Here is an 18,694-nt window from a genome sequence, read left to right on the forward strand (position 1 = left end):
CTCGTTGAGAAGGGGGTGGGGCACAATCCAGATACGTGGGCCGAGGTTACATCACAAGCACAGCCAGGGAGAGAAGAGAGGGAAGGAGAGGGAGAGCAGGACAGATAGAGAGAGAGGGCCGGAAAGGAGGGTGGGTGGGGGGGGTTTACAGAGAGAAATTGATGGATGGGAGGCAAATTGTTAAAACTGATAGTGGACGCGAAAGCGTATGGGAGAATGAATGAGAATTAGTGAGGTGGAGGATAGTGTGCGTGTGTGTGTGTATAGACGTATTTGGGGAGCGGCAGTGCAACGGTTAGCACTACGCTGCGCGAGGAAAATCCGGCCACCCGAGTTCGATTCCCGCTCATGGCCAACACCAGTGACGGTTATCTGAACCGGTCCTGGGCCTCCCCTAGGTCGACTCAGCCTCAAATAAGTACCTGGTGAAGTGTGTAAAAATCATTGCCGCTCGGGAGACAAAGGCGGCCGGGCGTGGTGCTTGCCATCCACCACCTCACGTGCCGTGCCGGCCTTCATAGGTGCTCGCGAACACAACTTTCCCCAACAGTCTGTTACAGGCTATACGGGAGATCTCTTTTTATCTTTATTATGTATGCATGTGCACGTGCTATGTACGCAGGGTGAAGTATGGCCAAAAAAATAAGAGGTCTGTCTCCCAGCGGCGAACTGACGAAGGGCCGTATGCGACACCTGCGAACAAGGAGCCTCATAGCTCATCGGATTCCTCAAGCGCCAATATGTAAATAAACATTCGGATCCTGATGCCGATGGCGCCCGCCGTGCACACGAGCGCGGCGAGCGCGCGGCCAGGAGCAGGTGGACGGTGCACACGGCCGCAACAGGCCAAGCGGCCCCCGAGGGGACATCCGCGCAGGCACGTTTGCATGACTGAGTCACCGGGATCGTGCCCGATCCCGTCAGATCTTGGAAGCTAAGCGCGGTTGAGAGCCTGGCGCTCACCCATCCGCGCACTCGCCAGGCTCTCAACCGCGCTTAGCTTCCAAGATCTGATGGGACAAGCAGGGTGCTATAGCAGGCTGCCGTGGGGCCACGTGGTGGGCAGCAGAGGGCGGTGCAGAGAAGTGCATTCTTTTACGTATGTCCCTCCCACATGCGCTGACCGGTGTGGTGAAGTATCGTCAGAGGGGGAGAGATGGGGAGTGCTCGAGCATGGGAGAGGGAGCAGCGGGGAGAGAGATCGAGAGAGGTGGGGAGAGACGGGGATATAAAGAGGGATAGATGGGGAGGGAGGGGGAGTATCTGGGAGAGAGACGGGGGGTACAGGTCAGAACTCACAGGACCAGGATGAGTCTCAATAGGAATAGGTTTTACCCTTTTAACTGGCACAAAAACTGACACCTTTATTCAAGGCATCATGTTTGCAATGACCACAACACAAGCAGTCAAAATGCAAACAAAAAAGACAACTCTGATAATAATATGCACTGTCCTTGAATTTGATTGGTCCACACCCGAGACAGCTTTTCTTAGAGCCTAGTCTCCATTGGTGTTGGACCAGAAGACGCCAAAAGGCGTACAACTCAAAAACAGCGCACTATCAGAGTATTGAGGGCTCGGGGTGAGCATTAACATTATGAGACCTCCTTTGCCAGAAACAAGATATAGGAATAGGTTTTACCCTTTTAACTGGCACAAAAACTGACACCTTTATTCAAGGCATCATGTTTGTAATGACCACAACACAAGCAGTCAAAATGCAAACAAAAAAGACAACTCTGATAATAAAAGGATGAGTCTCGTTTGCAAGAGTGACCTGGGGGCATGAGTCTGCCAGGAGGGGGCGATGATTACTGCTGTCTACAATCTAAATTTGCTCTGAAATATTCTAGTTGGCAAATGTGGACCCTGATGCCGGGATGCAATGGCCTAATTCTTGCGACTGGCATCAACTGTGAAGCGGACAACGCAAAGGATGACTACTGTCACTTCACCCGCAGTATTAATGGGGGGCGGCCGCTTGGGTTTGAACCGTGAACCTCTGCAACGAGCGGCAAATGCGCTGCTGCTGCGCCGCGTCACCAGAGAGAGTGAGGAACGCAGAGAGGGGAAAGATGGGGAGAGAGAAGAAGGATAGGAAAGAGATAAGGCGGAGAGAGAGGGAGGGAGAGACGGTGAGGGGGGGGGAGAGACGGGAGAAAAAGGGGCGGGAGAAAAAGGGACGAGAGATGCAGTGGGGAGAGAGAGAGGGGGTGAGGTAGACAGGGAGAGAGAGTGGGAGGGAGAGATTGGGAGAGAGAGGGAGAGACGAGGAGAGCGAGGGAGGGAGTGAGGCAGAGAGGGAGAAATTGCAAGAGAGAGGGAGTGAGGCAGAGAGGGAGAGATTGGAAGAGAGAGGGAGAGACGAGGAGAGCGAGGGAGGGAGCGAGGCAGAGAGGGAGGCGCATCTGTGGCGGTGACGACAGCCAACACCACCCGGGGCCGATAAAAACCTCTCAGTAAAGCAATCACTGCAGGAGACAGCGCGGGAGAGGGCGAGCAACACAGAGAGAGGAGGAGGAGAGGGACAACACTCGCGTGACAGACGGAGAGAGACACGGACAGGCGGGCAGAGACCAGCGTAAAGCGGCGAGGAGTGCAGCGAGGAGTGCAGCAAAGAGACAGCGACGCGAGCACAAAGGCAAAGATACAAAGACACGCACACAACACAGAGGAAGTGACAGAGAGAGAGACGCGAAGCCGGGAGAGAGGGAGACGCCGTGAGTCCACGGCCGCACAGCGGGCTCGGCATGCCGCCTGCGCAGCCAGTGCCGGCCGCCTGCTGGAGTCGCACGAGACGAGGTGTGTGTGTGCCTCCCTCCCTCCCTCATATCCCTATCCCCCCTCCCCTGCCACTTCAAACACACACCTCCACCCCGGTGCTCTCTGCCACTCACCAGGCACTGCGCTCAGCACGCGGAAGGACAGACGGCACACGAGCGCGCGCACGCACGCACATACATACATACAAAGATGCCCCCTATAGCCTGAACAGACTGTTGGGGCAAGTGCTGTTAGCGAGCACCTATGAAGGCCGGCACGGCACACGAGGGGGTGGGTGGGCCAACACCACGCCCGGCCGCCCTTGTCTCCCCAGTGGCGATTTTTACACATCGCACCAGGTACCCATTTGAGGCTGAGTCGACCGAGGGCAGGCCCAGGACCGTTTCAGATATTCGTCACCGGTGTTGGCCGTGAGCGGGAATCGAAATCGGGTCGCCGGGTTCGTAGCGCAGCGCGCTGACCGCGACACCACCACACACAGACAAAAAAACGAAGGTTACCCGAATATCCTTAACAGACTGTTGGGGAAAGTGTTGTTAGGCTCGCGCGGACGGAGCACACAAGTCATTGTGGACACAGTCACTCGCGCACATAACGCACACGTGCACTCGCACCAACGTGCGCATGCACGCACAAGCACATGCATGCACACACAAGCACACACGCATGCACGCACAAGCACACACCCATGCATCCACTCATGCAAACCTGCACGTAAGCATACACACACCGATTACACCAGTACATGCACGCATGAAGCCACATCCACACACCCGCGCGAGCGCGCACACACACACGTTCGCCAAAGCAATTCACATAATACATTGAATAGGCGTGTGCCAAGACGCATACAAGTACTGTGAGCACTTTTGAACGCCGGCACGGCACATGATGGGGGTAGGTGGCCAACACCATGCCTGGCCGCCTTTGTCTCCCCAGTGCTAGTGTGTATATACCACTCCAGGTACTCAGTTAAGGCTAAATTAACCTAGGGCTTATTCACATATTTCCTATTGTTCTTGGTGGCAAATATTTGCGCACACACACACGTGCGCACGTGTGCTCAGAAGCACACATACAGATAAACATTAGCAAATGCACACACACGCGCGCGCGCCGACGCAGGTACACACAAACACACGTGCATGTACACACAAACACGCACAAGCAGGCGCGCACAAACACAAGCGCAAAGACAAACACACGCACACAGACGCGCGCACACATCCACACCAACACACGCGCACAGACGCACACACAAATACATGCACATCCACACACAAATGCGAAACCGTTTGCTCCGTGGAAAATAAAGAAGCCCTGATGTTCGATGCGTGACTTTAGTTTGACTGTCAACGCTGCTACCGGTGGCAGCTCATGCGTGGTTCCAATGACGTGTGGTTTGAATAGACGTGTAGTTGCAGAGACACGTGGTACGAAAAGACACGTGGTTTGAATCGAGGCGTGCTTGCATGGACAAGTAGTTTGAATAGACGCGTGGTTTCAAGGGACGCGTCGTTTGAATAGACCTGAGGTTTCAAGAAACACGTGGTTTGCATAGACTTGAGGTTTCAAGAGACACGTGGTTTGAATGAACCTGTGGTTTCAAGAGACACGTGGTTTGAATAGACTTGAGGTTTCAAGAGACACGTGGTTTGAATAGACCTGAGGTTTCAAGAGACACGTGGTTTGAATAGACTTGAGGTTTCAAGAGACACGTGGTTTGAATTAACCTGTGGTTGCAGAGACACCTGGTACGAATAGGCACGTGGTTTGAATCGACACGTGGTTGCATGGACAAGTATGTTTGAATAGACGCGTGGTTTGCATAGACCTGAAGTTTCAAGAGACACGTGGTTTGAATGAACCTGTGGTTTCAAGAGACACGTGGCTTGAATTGACGTGTGGCTATAGAGACACGTGGTGCGAATGGACAAGTAGTTTTAATAGACGCGTGGTTTCAAGGGGCACGTGGTTTGAATATAAAGTGAGGGAAAAAACTATTTGATCCCCTGCTGATTTTGTACGTTTGCCCACTGACAAAGAAATGATCAGTCTATAATTTTAATGGTAGGTTTATTTGAACAGTGAGAGACAGAATAACAACAAAAAAATCCAGAAAAACGCATGTCAAAAATGTTATAAATTGATTTGCATTTTAATGAGGGAAATAAGTATTTGACCCCCTCTCAATCAGAAAGATTTCTGGCTCCCAGGTGTCTTCTATACAGGTAACGAGCTGAGATTAGGAGCAAACTCTTAAAGGGAGTGCTCCTAATCTCAACTTGTTACCTGTATAAAAGACACCTGTCCACATAAGCAATCAATCAATCAGATTCCAAACTCTCCATGCAAGATCTCACCTTGTGGAGTTGCACTGATCATGAGAACGGTGAGGAATCAGCCCAGAACTACACGGGAGGATCTTATCAATGATCTCAAGGCAGCTGGGACCATAGTCACGAAGAAAACAATTGGTAACACACTACGCCGTGAAGGACTGAAATCCTGCAGCGCCCGCAAGGTTCCCCTACTCAAGAAAGCACATATACATGCCCGTCTGAAGTTTGCCAATGAACATCTGAATGATTCAGAGGACAACTGGTTGAAAGTGTTGTGGTCAGATGAGACCACAATAGAGCTCTTTGGTATCAACTCAACTCGCCGTGTTTGGAGGAGGAAGAATGCTGTCTATGACACCAAGAACACCATCCCCACCGTCAAACATGGAGGTGGAAACATGATGCTTTGGGGGTGTTTTTCTGCTAAGGTGACAGGACAACTTCACCGCATCAAAGGGACGATGGACGGGGCCATGTACCGTCAAATCTTGGGTGAGAACCTCCTTACCTTAGCCAGGGAATTGAAAATAGGTCGTGGATGGGTATTCCAGCATGACAATGACCCAAAACACGGCCAAGGCAACAAAGGAGTGGCTCAAGAAGAAGCACATGAAGGTCCTTGAGTGGCCTAGCCAGTCTCCGGACCTTAATCCCATAGAAAATCTGTGGAGGGAGCTGAAGGTTCGAGTTGCCAAACGTCAGCCTCGAAACCTTAATGACTTGAAGAAGATCTGCAAAGAGGAGTGGGACAAAATCCCTCCTGAGATGTGTGAAAACCTGGTGGCCAACTACAAGAAACGTCTGACCTCTGTGATTGCCAACAAGGGTTTTGCCACCAAGTACTGTTTTGCAGAGGGGTCAAATACTTATTTCCCTAATTAAAATGCAAATCAATTGATAACATTTTTGACATGCGTTTTTCTGGATTTTTTTGTTGTTATTCTGTCTCTCACTGTTCAAATAAACCTACCATTAAAATTATAGACTGATCATTTCTTTGTCAGTGGGCAAACGTACAAAATCAGCAGGAGATCAAATACTGTTTTCCCTCACTGTACCTGAGGCTTCAATTGACTTGTCGTACGAATAGACCTGTGGTTTCAAGAGACACGTCGTTTGAATAAACGGGTGGTTGCATAGACACGTGGTTTGAATCGACGTGTGGTTTGAATAGATGCGTGGTTTCAATCGACGTGTCGTTGCATAAACCCTTGGATATATAAAAGGGTCAGGGGCTCTTGACGAGCGTGTGTTGAGGCCGGGACACTCGTGTGGTTGGGGGGTGGCCGCCTTTGTCTCCCTAGCGGCGATGTTTCCGACGTTGCGCACATTTGATGATGAGCTCAGACACTGGCTTCGACCAGGTTTCTGATTATCAACATTCTGCTCGTGCTGCTGACGGTGATGATGATATGCGTTGTGGCTCGTGGGTGAACTCGAGTCACCGGGTTAGCAGCGCCGTGAGTTTGCTATGAATGACCACGGTGGAAATACCATTATTCCCACCGTCACATCTAGCACCAGCACCACCATCAATAAATAACACCTCCATTACCATCACCGCAACCACCATCAACAGCATCTGCACCGGCAACACACCACAACCACCATCACAACAGTCTCCACGATCAACACAACCACCAACAACTACCATCAACACCACAACCAACACCACCAAAGACGCCCCCCCCCCCATTATAGCCTTAACAGACACTAGGAGCAACTGCTGTTAGCGAGCACCTATGAAGGCCGGTACGGCACACAAGGAGGTGGGTGGCCAACACCAGGCCCGGTCGCCTTTGTCTCCCCAGTGGCGATGTTTACACAATACACCAGGTATTGTACTTATTTGAGGCTGAGTCGACCTAGGAGAGGCCCAGGACCGATTTAGATAATCGTCACTGGTGTTGGCAGCACCACCACCACAAACGGCCAGCAGCAAGCATCACGAACAACAAAACCCCGGTGGTTTGCGCGAATCAATTCCGCCTGTCGGACACGCGGCAGCATTTGTACAACCCCCCACTCATCCGCAGCAGCCGGCTGTGGTGTGTGGGAGGGAGGGGATTGTGGGGGGAAGGGGAGGGGCACTGTCCCTGTCGATGCGCGGTGGCGGCGGACTGGGATTTGAGGGCCGCTCAAGCCACTTTGGCGGCGTGTGCTCTTGAGCTTCACCTCATCTCTCCGTTCGTTTCTTTAAAAATATAAAATTCTCCTTTCCCTCCGTTCAATCCCTCGGCGTCGTGCCACCGGACGACTGAGAATCCGTTCGTAAATCTTGCAAGAGCGCTGCATCGGCCCCCGCGACTTTGAGAACGGCCCCGCGGAATGAGATATCACAAAACTACATCTGAAATCCCTTCAATATTATGATTCATAGCAATTTTACCTTGTAACTCACCGCACAGTATTTGCTCCCTCTCGATGAGAGAGAATGTATAATGGGTGCGAGGAACCACAGTTAAGCAGAAAGGCGGCCATACGATGAGCCGGCGCAAATAATTAGCCAAGCTCTGCGGTCCTCTATACATTAAGATGTTATTGGCCAAATTAATGTTGGAGGAAACCGGAGCACCCAAAGAAACCCCACACGAGTGAGGGAGGGGGCAACACTCTATCCCATACAGACGGAACAGGTTGAGTCCACATTTGCTGTACCACCTTCTGGTAAGCCAGGGTATGGCACCTCTAAAAACATTCGCACGATCCACCAACCCTCTCATCCACAGAGTACAGGTACGTGCCACCACCGCCCCGGCTAAAGCGACATCTTATGCACACGGGGTGGCACTTTCGCACAGCCCTGTTACGTAGGGAAGTGTTCGTCACGTAACAGTAAAACTAATATTTCTAATAACGGTGAGCTGGAACGGTGACAATTTTAGCACAAAACCACATTTAATATAATGCTCTTTGTAAAGCCAACGGTGACTGGGCAAGTACCATCAATTCATGACACAGTTTAAACTAAACCGATAAACTATTTATTTTTATTTTACCAGGTAAGGCCCACTGAGTTATATAGCTCTTATTCAGAAGAGATCAGGCCACAAATGATCGCTCAACCAAGTGGCTAATCATGTGGTAATTTATAGCAGCCAAATAATCCAAAATGCATGTTTTTAAATGTGGAAGGAAAAACCAGAGGACCCGGAGAAAAAGCCATGCAACCACGGGGAGGACATAGAAACTCCAAATATACAGGCGTCAGGGTCGGGATCGAACCTACGATCTCCTGTATCCCAGGTGAGGTAGTTAGCATCTCGCCACCGTGACGGGATGTTGATGGGTTCAAACCCAGGATCTCAACAGTGCCAGCTCAACGCTGTGACCTCAGCAAACCGGCTACCTTAGGCTTCTACTTCATTTTTTTCAAGTGACACTGAGCCTGGCTCCTGGTTCCGCACCTCAAGGGCCACGGTCATTTATGTCCGTGGCATATGGTGCGCCTGTTATTAATTGCATTAGCATCATTATTATTGTGCGCACTCGCTCTTCTCTCCGGTTACGGCGATGACATACGATAAAAATTTACAAAGGAACACTTCACAAACATCGGTCACGAATCTAATTAATAAGCTCGCCGCGTGTCACAGCCTTGGTTGGGTCGTGCAGCGCGACAATGGCACAAATTTCATGCGGCACTTCCGGCACCATGGACAGCGCTCCAATAATTGCGGCCGGTTGCCTCGCGTAACCTGCGCCAAACGGCACTCGTGCCGACGACACGAAAAACAATCGTGGGCCTTTATTTAACCAGAGAGAAGCCTCACCAAGCCTCAGGACTCTCTTTGTCAAGGGAGGGTTCCCGCTACATTGGGCATTGATAGGCCAACTCTGCCAATGAGGAGTTTGGGCTTCACGTGGGAGGAAAGCCGTAGAACCCTGGAAGAGGACCCACGTCAAACAATGCCCGGCAGGCCCCGGTGATCACCCATCCAAGTAACTCGCCAGGCTCGTCCCTCTGCTTCGCTTCTGAGATCTGATGAGAATAGGGGCGCATTCCGCGTAGTTCGAATGTAGGCCGGGAAAAATATTCCTCCCGGCCCCGGCAGCAATAAAGAATTCAGGGGGTGGGGGGGCCGAGGGGGGTGACATTGCACTTGAGACGTCCTCCGAGACGTGAAACCTCAGAGGTGTGAGCTTGAGTAATCGTGACAATCAATGGACTAGAACGTTACGTTATTCAGTTAAACGATTAAACAGTCTCCTTCACTCTCTGTTCCACCCATTTTTTTATGCATCACAGTAGAAGCCGTATTTAAGCATTTTCCCTTGGGAGCAAGGCCACGTGTGCTTATATTGGCTGTAGCGAGCCTATACCAGGAATTTTACTTTACCTTCTCCCCCACCCCATCCCATCCCCACCTCTATCCACCAGCGTAATATGTAAGAATGTGTAGCTTATATCAGAATTGCGCGTGAAATCTAGCTTCTGCTGTATTTGCCAGGTCACAACCCTCGCCACCCCCGCTCCCTACTCTAATGGCAACATAACCCCTCCCCCCCACTAATCATCAGGGCCCAACAGTTTGAGAAATGTCACTGTTGACAGACAGCAGTGGGAGGACGAGGGAGAGGAGGGAAGTGAGGCGGGCGAGGGAGTGAGCGGGCAGGCGGACGTTAAAAACAGACGTTGATTGATGGCGGCAAATTGTTGGACGAACGGTGTGTACCGCAGATACGGTCAGGTGGCGAGGGACGACGCTCTCAGACGAGAGGCGATTCATTAGCGACGAGCGCGAGCGGTGAGGTTTGCAGGTGACACGTGTCTGATTGTAGGGGGCCTTGCCAGCGGCACAAGACCCTCTGCTCGTGGTGTCGCAGTGTGATGGTGTGGCGGTGTGACGGTGTGACCGTGTGACGGTGTGGCGGTGTGGCGGTGTTAGCGGTGTGGCGGGGTGGCAGTGTGGCGATGTGACGGTGTGACGGTGTGGCGGTGTTAGCGGTGTGGCAGTGTGGCGATGTGACACTGTGACGGTGTGGTGGTGTCGCGGTGTGATGGTGTGGCGGTGTTAGCGGTGTGGCGGTGTGATGGTGTGACGGTGCGATGGTGTCGCAGTGTAACGGTGTGGCAGTGTGGCGGTGTGATGGTGTCGTGGTGTCGCGGTGTGAAGGTGTTGTGGTGTGGCGTGGTCGCGGTGTGACGTTGACGTGACCGTCGTCGTTTACAGCTCGGGTCGTCCTTCCCGGTCCCAAGCTGGGCCATTCGCTTTGCCTCCCAGTTCACTGTTTAAATGCCAGCTGTTCTTTTGTTGCCAGATATACAATTGGCCGGGTTGTTTGGCATTCAAGAGGAACAGCAGGGATTCATACATCACGGCTTCCAAACACAGGTCACAACGACAAATAGGCCAGCAACAAACAGCACAGCAACACAGTTGGATCGCGATGAGTTAAAATCAAATACTGGCCACGGTCCACATAGTCATTCCTGTCGCCATCATTATGGTCGTCGCTGAGGTTGCTTAAATGAGCACCACGTGGTGAGGCCAAATCGAATTTTGAGCATGGTGGACACAACCCACAAACAACAGTAAAAAATATCAGCTGTCGCGCAAATCTCTCAATCCCGAGTCCTGCCATTCCAATTACTGCTGCAACAAAGCAGAGGCCCACTACACTCACTGCCACTCAACCCGTCTCGCCACAGACCTTGGAAACACAAGAAACGGACGCGTGAACATTTATAAACCGACAACAATTAAATTTCATCGCCGGTAACGATTAGATTTTTTTCATTCAAATTGGTTTGGGGGGGGCAAAAAAATTCCACCGAATGTCTTTGAATTTCTTCCCGCAAACATATCCATACAGATATATTTTTTCATTGAATTATTTATTTCATCGATGCCAGAGCACAGTTGTTTAATCACTGGCGAGGTGGCAACGCCACGTTGATTCCTCTGCGCGGAGCGCGGCAATAAAATAATGAATCTGTTCCAGAGGCATTATTTGATTAATTATTTGTTTCACTGTGATTACCTCTGTGGGTGACTCCACGCTGCTGGTAATTAAGTGGAAGGACAAGGGGGGGGGGGGGGGTATGAGGCACAAAAAGTAATAAAAATAATCGTAATAAGATACATCGGCGGGACGAACAGTGCCACTCAAATTAGTGCCCCCAATTAAATGTAATTGTGTTCAGACTCCGCCGTATCGAGCTCACGCTCGTTCACATTAGTGGACGACGGGGAATTGGTGGACGGGGGATTGGTGCTTGAGCCGTTGGCCCGAGAACGGCTTATCGTTACCACCCGGGGTGGCAAATGCTAATGAAGGGTTTTTTTTTTAAAGGCCGACTATCTCCCGATCGCGGATCCGAATGATGGCAAGGTCACCGCAGTTGCTGTTTTGTGAGAAGAATGTCATCAAACAAGGGTAGTGCAGTACGCGCGATAGCTAATATCGTTTTGAAAAAGAGTTACAGTATTGTGTTAGGAACCACATACGGAATATAAAACAAAATAGGTGTGCATAGAAACGAGACAGTGCCGCTATGTATGCTAAGATTTCTGCACATGGTGGACAACGCCCAAAGTGGACACTGCCCGTGGTTGACACGAGTATCATTTTCCACCCCAAGTGGACACGACCGACCCCCGTGGCTCATGGACGAGACGGAAATGTCGCTCACGTTCACGCGACCGATACAGAGGGGCTTGCGGTCGCGGGGTCGAGGGTCAACGTGGGCATAGAGTTCACCCTCTGCTCAAGCGGGGCACCTGGATTCGGCCTAGCATGCACGAGCTTACCCATGTCCTGTATCGTGTCGTACCACTACACCTCCAAGTGCCCAGCTGGGCAGTGCCTGGCTCGCTTGCGAGCATTCCGAATGGGAATGTCTCGGTCTCGTGACATTACGCCATGAGCACAGTTGGAATAGAATTGGGAAAATAAAACATAAAAACCCTGACACCAAGACCGTCACAAGAGTGTTTACTTGGACAGACATTCCATATTCTCATGTCAAAGCTTGCTTTATCCCTTTCTTTCGTGCAACTAAACGATACACTGTAGACTTTCCAAAAAATGGTACTTGTTTTATCGACTGGGGAGGGACAACTAACAGGGCAGAATCCACTGTGACCGGGATTTGAACCCATAGCTTTCTGACTGGGAGTCTGTTTATCTTAACCGCTTTGCCACCCACAGACTGCAGTAGGGGCTGTGTAATGTATGTCTGCAATGTAGCGCAGGTGACACATGGAATTGGACATTAGCAGGTATTGCCTATTACAGGAAATGCCATTGCAGAGTGAAGATAAGCACCAGCCTGGAGCTAAGGTGCAAAGGAAAGTGCCTAGCCACTGTCACGGCACCATCACGCAAGGCAACGTATCGTATACGCAAGAGTAACGGCCCCTTTTGTCACTCCACTGCTGGATGAAGGATTCCTAATGCTCGGCACGTCGGGGGGGGGGGTTGTTTGACCACACTTCACCGCTCAGGGTGAGCTGAAATTTTAGCTGTTTCCGCTCGCTCGTGCCTGTGCATCGTGGTGGAATTCCAGCACAATGCATGTCCGCAACGCTTAACGGGATTGCGTTACATCAACCGAAGGAGGGGTTGTTTGGTGCCTAGATGCGGATGAGGAGCTAATTGTATTTAAAAAACGCGATTCAGAGATCAGAAAATCCACAGCACGTGAGAGGGAAGGAAACACGCTACTAGATGCAATTGCGCCGCCGGGCTGCTGGAGCTGGTTCAAGAGCTCTGTGTTCTTGAGTGGCAGGAGGTGGCTGTTTGGCTCAGGGGTCGCAGTAATTAGCTGGCACCGATCAGAGCCTGGGTTCAAATCTGGGTTTCAGCCAGCCCGTGATTAATGCGGGTTCTCAATTGTCACCAGTTCATGGTTTCCGCTGGTATATTTGTATGTAGTCAACCGTGCTAATCGGAGATGCGGGGGAAGGACAACAAACTAAAAATCTAGATTTAAGAGTGCATAACTCCAGTGTCTTCCTAATATTGGAAGGAAGAGCATTCCAGATAGCCGCAGAAGCGCATCTGAAAGCGCACAATGCAATGACCATCTTTGTTTGATGGCCAGCCAAAATTGTGGTCGCTAATGACTGCATTAAAAAAAAAATCCATTATATGAAATTTAGATTTCACTTAATTTGGGCAAAAAATTCCAGCTCTGAAATATTTTTTCTTTGCTTGACTGCCATATGATGAACATCTCTAAATCAAGACACGCGGTTCAAGAGCTCACTTGGAGAGATCTGAGAAATAGTTCTGTGATATTTCATTCCACAGGACGTTCTCTAACACTCAGGGTTGAATCACTGTTGCTGCGAGAAGTTCCGGCCGGAAATTTAATCTCGTGACATGACGCCGACAGCAAAATTGTAATAAAACTGGAGTGGAGATACAAAAGGGAAATTTAAAATAAATATATCACGAACAAGCAGGTGCAATGCTCAGAAAAAGGTCCCACATTTGCTCGAACTCGCATTCAGCGCCCGTCTTTTGAACTCACGCAAATGCGAGACAGACAGAGGAAGAAAGAGAGATGGTGTGAGAGAGATAAAAACACAACTATCGTGAGACAGCAACTCACCCACGCGCGCACGATGGAAAACACAGATACATCGGCTGCACAATAAACAGATTTCATGTCTCCCATACCTCATCGTCCTCCTCCTCTGTGTGCTAGGCGAGGGGGGGAGGGTGGATGTCAGGAATTGCAACTATCAAAGCCGTCTGGCTGACACTCCGTGACATAACAACTTTTACAGAGGGGGGGGGGGGGGTGCAGGAGGAGGGGACAGCACAAGTAACTTGTCTACGAGAGCGCCGTAAGTCTTGTTTACCCAATTTAGCCTGCTCTCATTTACTGCAATCCTAGCAACGTAGACGCCGCAAACCGTCCTCATTAAGTTCCAAGCACAGATGTTTAAATGTTAAACATGGAGGCAGCGAGTGTACGGACATTTAGTATTGCATTAGACACGACGATCGGGACAAAGTGCACACACGAATATAATATCAGAGACAAAGATCCCCCGTACAGCCTTAACAGGCTGTCCTGTTAGCGAGCAGCACCTATGAAAGACGCACAGAGCGTTACACTATGCACCCACACACACATACGAGAGATATGCGATGTTACGTAAGATGTATGGACACGATGCACACACAAATATAGCATAAAACACACACGCAGATGGGCAGTAGCGGTGCAGCTGTTAGCGCACTGCGCTGTGAACCCGAATTCGCTTCTCACTCACAGCTAGCATCAGTGACAAATATATGAACTGGTCCTGGGCCTCCCCTAGGTCGACTCAGCCTTAAATGAGTACCTTCTACAGTGTGTGAACATAAGCATTGGGGAGACAAAGGCGGCTTGTGTGGTGCTGGCCACACACCCCATCGTGCACTGTGCCTGCCTTAATTGGTGCTCGCTAACAGCACTCGCCTCAGAAAGTCTGTGAAAGGCGATATGTGGAATCTTTGTCTCTGTAATGCGACACAGTTTGTGTCTGTGTGTGTGATGTTATATTTGCGTGTGCATTTGCGTCCACGCACATTATGTAATATTGGAGACCAGAGCTCAATTCCCGGCTACGGGAAATCCCCAGTGACAGCGCATCGGGTGAAGGGGCTGTAAATTAGTACAAAACTATTAACGCCACATTAAAAACCCACGACACGAGGTGCACACACATAACGTTACACATGCCGCGATCGTTCATCTACTCATAAAAGATGGGGGGAGGGACCCACTCGTGTGAAGACTCATAGGCCCATTAGCCTCCCATCCCACGCGTGTTAACGGTTCCCAAAGGACGAAGCCGAGAGAAAGTTTGGGGTCCGCACGCGAGCAAAACAAAAGTCACGTACGACACACGTTCGCCAAAACGAGTTGAGAAGAATTGTCGGAGTAGGGCACGAATGGGGGAAAAAAAAAAACCATTGCAGGGCGTGCACTAAATATGAGGGGCGACTGCTACCGAGAACGGATCGCGACAGCGGGGAAAGGCCAGAGCTGGGGACCAGGGTGCTGGAGGAACTTTTCATCGGTAAAAAAATAAAAAATATATATTTTTTATATATATTTTTTTTATTTTTTTACCAAGTAAGGCCCACTGAGCTATATTGCTCTGTTTGCGTTTATTTGACGGAATAAACGCAAACATGATAGAGAAACATCAAATACTGCACGACACTGCATGACACAGGATGCACCATTCCATGAACAGCACAGGAAAGACGTGGACTATATAGTGACGCGGCGACACACCGATACACAATACACACGCACACACTAACACAATGCATTTTACAAATAGACACCATCGATGAAAAATATTCCCCGTATAGCCTCAATAGACTGTTGAGGGTAAGTGCTGTTAGCGAGCACCTATGAAGGTCAGCACGGCACACGAGAGGAAGGATGGGTGACCAGCACCATGCCGGCCACCTTTGTTTCCCGAGTGGCGATGTTTACGACACACCGCACCAGTTATCCATTTGAGGCTGTGTCGATGATACACACACACACGAGACAATCACAAGAACATAGAGGATAGCATAATGCTACACATAAATTGCGCACGCAAAAAGATCTCCCGCTTAGCCTCATGAACTGCACGGGGCAAAGTGCTGTTAGCGAGCTTCCATTGAGGCCAACAAGGCAATTGGTGCGGCCATTACCATGCTCAGCTTTCTTTGTCTCCCCAGTACTGATGTGCACATGCCTCACAAGTTACTCATTTAAGGTCGAGCTACCCTAGACCAGGCCCAGGACAAGCTCACATATCACTCCTTTCTTCTGTGGCTGGGAATCTGACCCAGGTGGCCATGATTGCAGCGTGCAAACACAAAGACCCCCTTGTATAGCCTTAACAGGCTATTGGTGCATGTGCTGTTAACGAGCACCTATGAAGGCCAGCACGGCACACTAAGGGGGTGGGTGGCCAGGACTCATTTGAGGCTGAGTCGACCTAGAGGAGGCCCAGGACCGGTTCGAATATTCGTGAATGTTATTGGTCGTGAGTGGGAATCGAACTCGGGTCACTGGGTTTGTAGGGCAGCGTGCTAACCGCGACATCACCACGTGCAAACACGCACACGCGCACACATACATACACACAACATAGGTACAGCTGCACATAGGCTTGTGCAGACACAAATAAACACATTAAAATGTACTTGTATACAAACAACAGAGATCCCCCGTATAGCCTTAACAGACTCTTGGGGCAAGTGCTGTTAGCGAGCACCTATGAAGGCCGGCACGGCACACGAGGGGGTGGTTGGCCAACACCGCGCCCGGCCGCCTTTGTCTCCCTAGTGACGGTGTTTACACATCGCGCCGGGTACTCATTTGAGGCTGAGTCGACCTAGGGGAGGCCCGGGACCTAGTTCAGATAATCGCCACTGGTGTTGGCCGTGAGCGGGAATCGAACCCGGCTCACCAGTTTCATAGCGCAGCGCGCTAACCGCTACTACACTACCGCTCCCCACATGTATACGTACGCGCATGCACACACGTGTGCAACACACAAACATCCAAGCACACAAACGCACGCGATAACACGTGCACACAAGCGCACGCGATAACACGTGCACACAAACGCACACATGCGAATACGTACGCATGCACGCAAGCGCCAACGCACACTTAAGCTCAGACGCCTACACTAAGATTTGCTATTAGGAGCGCTAATACGTTCGACTGCCACAGGTCCCCAATTTGCTTAATGCCGAAAGCTGTGGCAGGCATTAGCGGATAATGGGTTTTTGGCTGTTGCTTGATTCAATGCCCGCTGCCGCCATCGCATACCCCAACCGACAGAACCCACAGCAACCGCTGCCACCACCGCCACACCAACTCCACAGTCACCACTCGCCCCCCCCCATCGCTTCCCCACTCCAAGATCCGCGAGTGTGTTTAGGGAAGACGATGAGAAAGTCGCGGGTGAGAGAGGGTGGCACTACACAGCCAGTGTGAGATCATAGGTCACGATAATTGCACGCGTGAATCATTTGATTTGGTCATTTAAATTTTAAAAACACTTTTATAAAATTCCCAAGATGCACAATTGTGGAAAACAAATAAGGGGTCTGCAAGAATCAGAGAGAAGTTTACTTGAGTAATGAAGGCTTAAAGATTCCGAATATGCATGGTAGATGATAATGCAATTCAACGCAATTTATCAGCCCAGTGACAGGACGGCCGCTGAGGTTCCCCCGCAGCTACAACATCTAAGCAGGCAAGAATGTAGCTCAAACAACCAACGTTCATGATGTACTAACAATAATAAGAATGCGAGACAGAAAAGAGGAACGTGTGGATTACACAGTGGGCGTAGATTAAAGACCTAATTCGGTAAGCAAAGTAAGGGGGCGCTGGGGGCAGGACACGTCATGGCGAGACGGGACGACGGTCGTTGGTCAAGAACAATAATCATAATAATGTGATGGCCAACGGATGAAACGTGCCCGACAGCATGACCGCCGAGGAGATGGAAATAATCAGCTCGTGTGAATGTGGTCGGACGGATTGGAACATTGCGGGATCGTGAGAGATGGAGGGGGTCTTTCATGCAGCAGTGGATTACTCATGGCTGGTGGCCTCGTTGTGTGCTCCCACCACGATCGCAAGTTTATCCAGCATCGGGCACATGATGACGATCGTGGTGATGATGATGATGTGGCCTGGTCTCTAGCCCTGGCGAGGACCTCAGATGAATAGACGCTCCACGGGGTCGGAGTTTCACCACAGTCAGACGTGCCACTGTCGCTGGAGGAGTCGCACTCCTGCATTGACTTTTGAGCTGCCCCAAGGAGATTTAGACGACACATCCACGTCCCCTTGTTTTTCCAGCAGCCAGATGTTCGACAACGTCCATGTGCGTTGCGACGACCTTCGTAATCATGTCGAGCCATGTTTGCCACGTTCGCCATGTTCCCGGTCGCATGATTTTCCAAGTGGTTCTGTTTCGACAAGGAAGCTTTTCCGTATGGCATAATTGAGGCACAGTGTGGCCTTGTAGCGGTTTTCTGGTATGGTCCACCTGGCGTGACCATGTCTCTCCCCATGTGCATCTCCGTGTCTCTCTTGTGTGTATCTCCCCATGTCTCTCTGCGTGCATCTACTCCGCGTCTCTGTGTGTGCACCTCCGCATCTCTCCGCAGAGTGGCCATGTGGAGGATGTCTCGTTGTCGTGATCGTTTTGCTCATGACCGCTCTCTTGATGTCCAGTTCAAGCCGATTCCAGCGAACGCTACAAGGCTGACAACGTGCCTGATGACGATGACTAATAATACAGCGGTATTCATAATAGCAATTATAACCATATGGTGGTGGCTATATATTCCCCCACCTCCCTCCGCCACCCCCTCACTCCCAACTCATTAAGTAAAATGTTTAGAAACGCATGTTTGAATTAATTGGAGGCAAAAAGCTCGCATTATAACACACAATTAAAAAACAATTACCAAATTAATTAACTAAAAATATATAATGGCGCGCGTGGCGTGGTAACGGTGACCGATCGCCAGGCCGTCGGCAGTGGCATCAGCAGCATTAGCAGCAGCAGCAACAGCATTAGCATCAG

General features: G+C 50.5%; 2 protein-coding genes across 5 annotated transcripts in view; one reads left to right on the plus strand and one right to left on the minus strand.

Annotated features, from left to right (window-relative positions):
* Window positions 1-18,694, minus strand: part of MRPL11 (mitochondrial ribosomal protein L11) — a 129,676-nt gene that overhangs the window by 58,000 nt on the left and 52,982 nt on the right. The gene's annotated exons all lie outside the window — the stretch shown is intronic.
* Window positions 1,530-18,694, plus strand: part of LOC116947755 (uncharacterized) — a 48,157-nt gene continuing 30,992 nt past the window's right edge. The window contains exon 1 of one of the 2 annotated variants that reach the window (XM_076071047.1): window positions 1,530-2,802. The gene's annotated coding sequence lies outside the window, so the exon portion shown is untranslated. The remainder of the gene's footprint in view (window positions 2,803-18,694) is intronic. The other variant, XM_032963861.2, reaches the window with a different exon arrangement.

This window comes from Petromyzon marinus, chromosome 31 (assembly GCF_048934315.1).
Source record: "Petromyzon marinus isolate PM22_M1 ecotype Great Lakes invasive population chromosome 31, UKy_Petmar_22M1.pri1.0, whole genome shotgun sequence".
NCBI classification, from domain to species: Eukaryota; Metazoa; Chordata; class Hyperoartia; order Petromyzontiformes; family Petromyzontidae; genus Petromyzon; species Petromyzon marinus.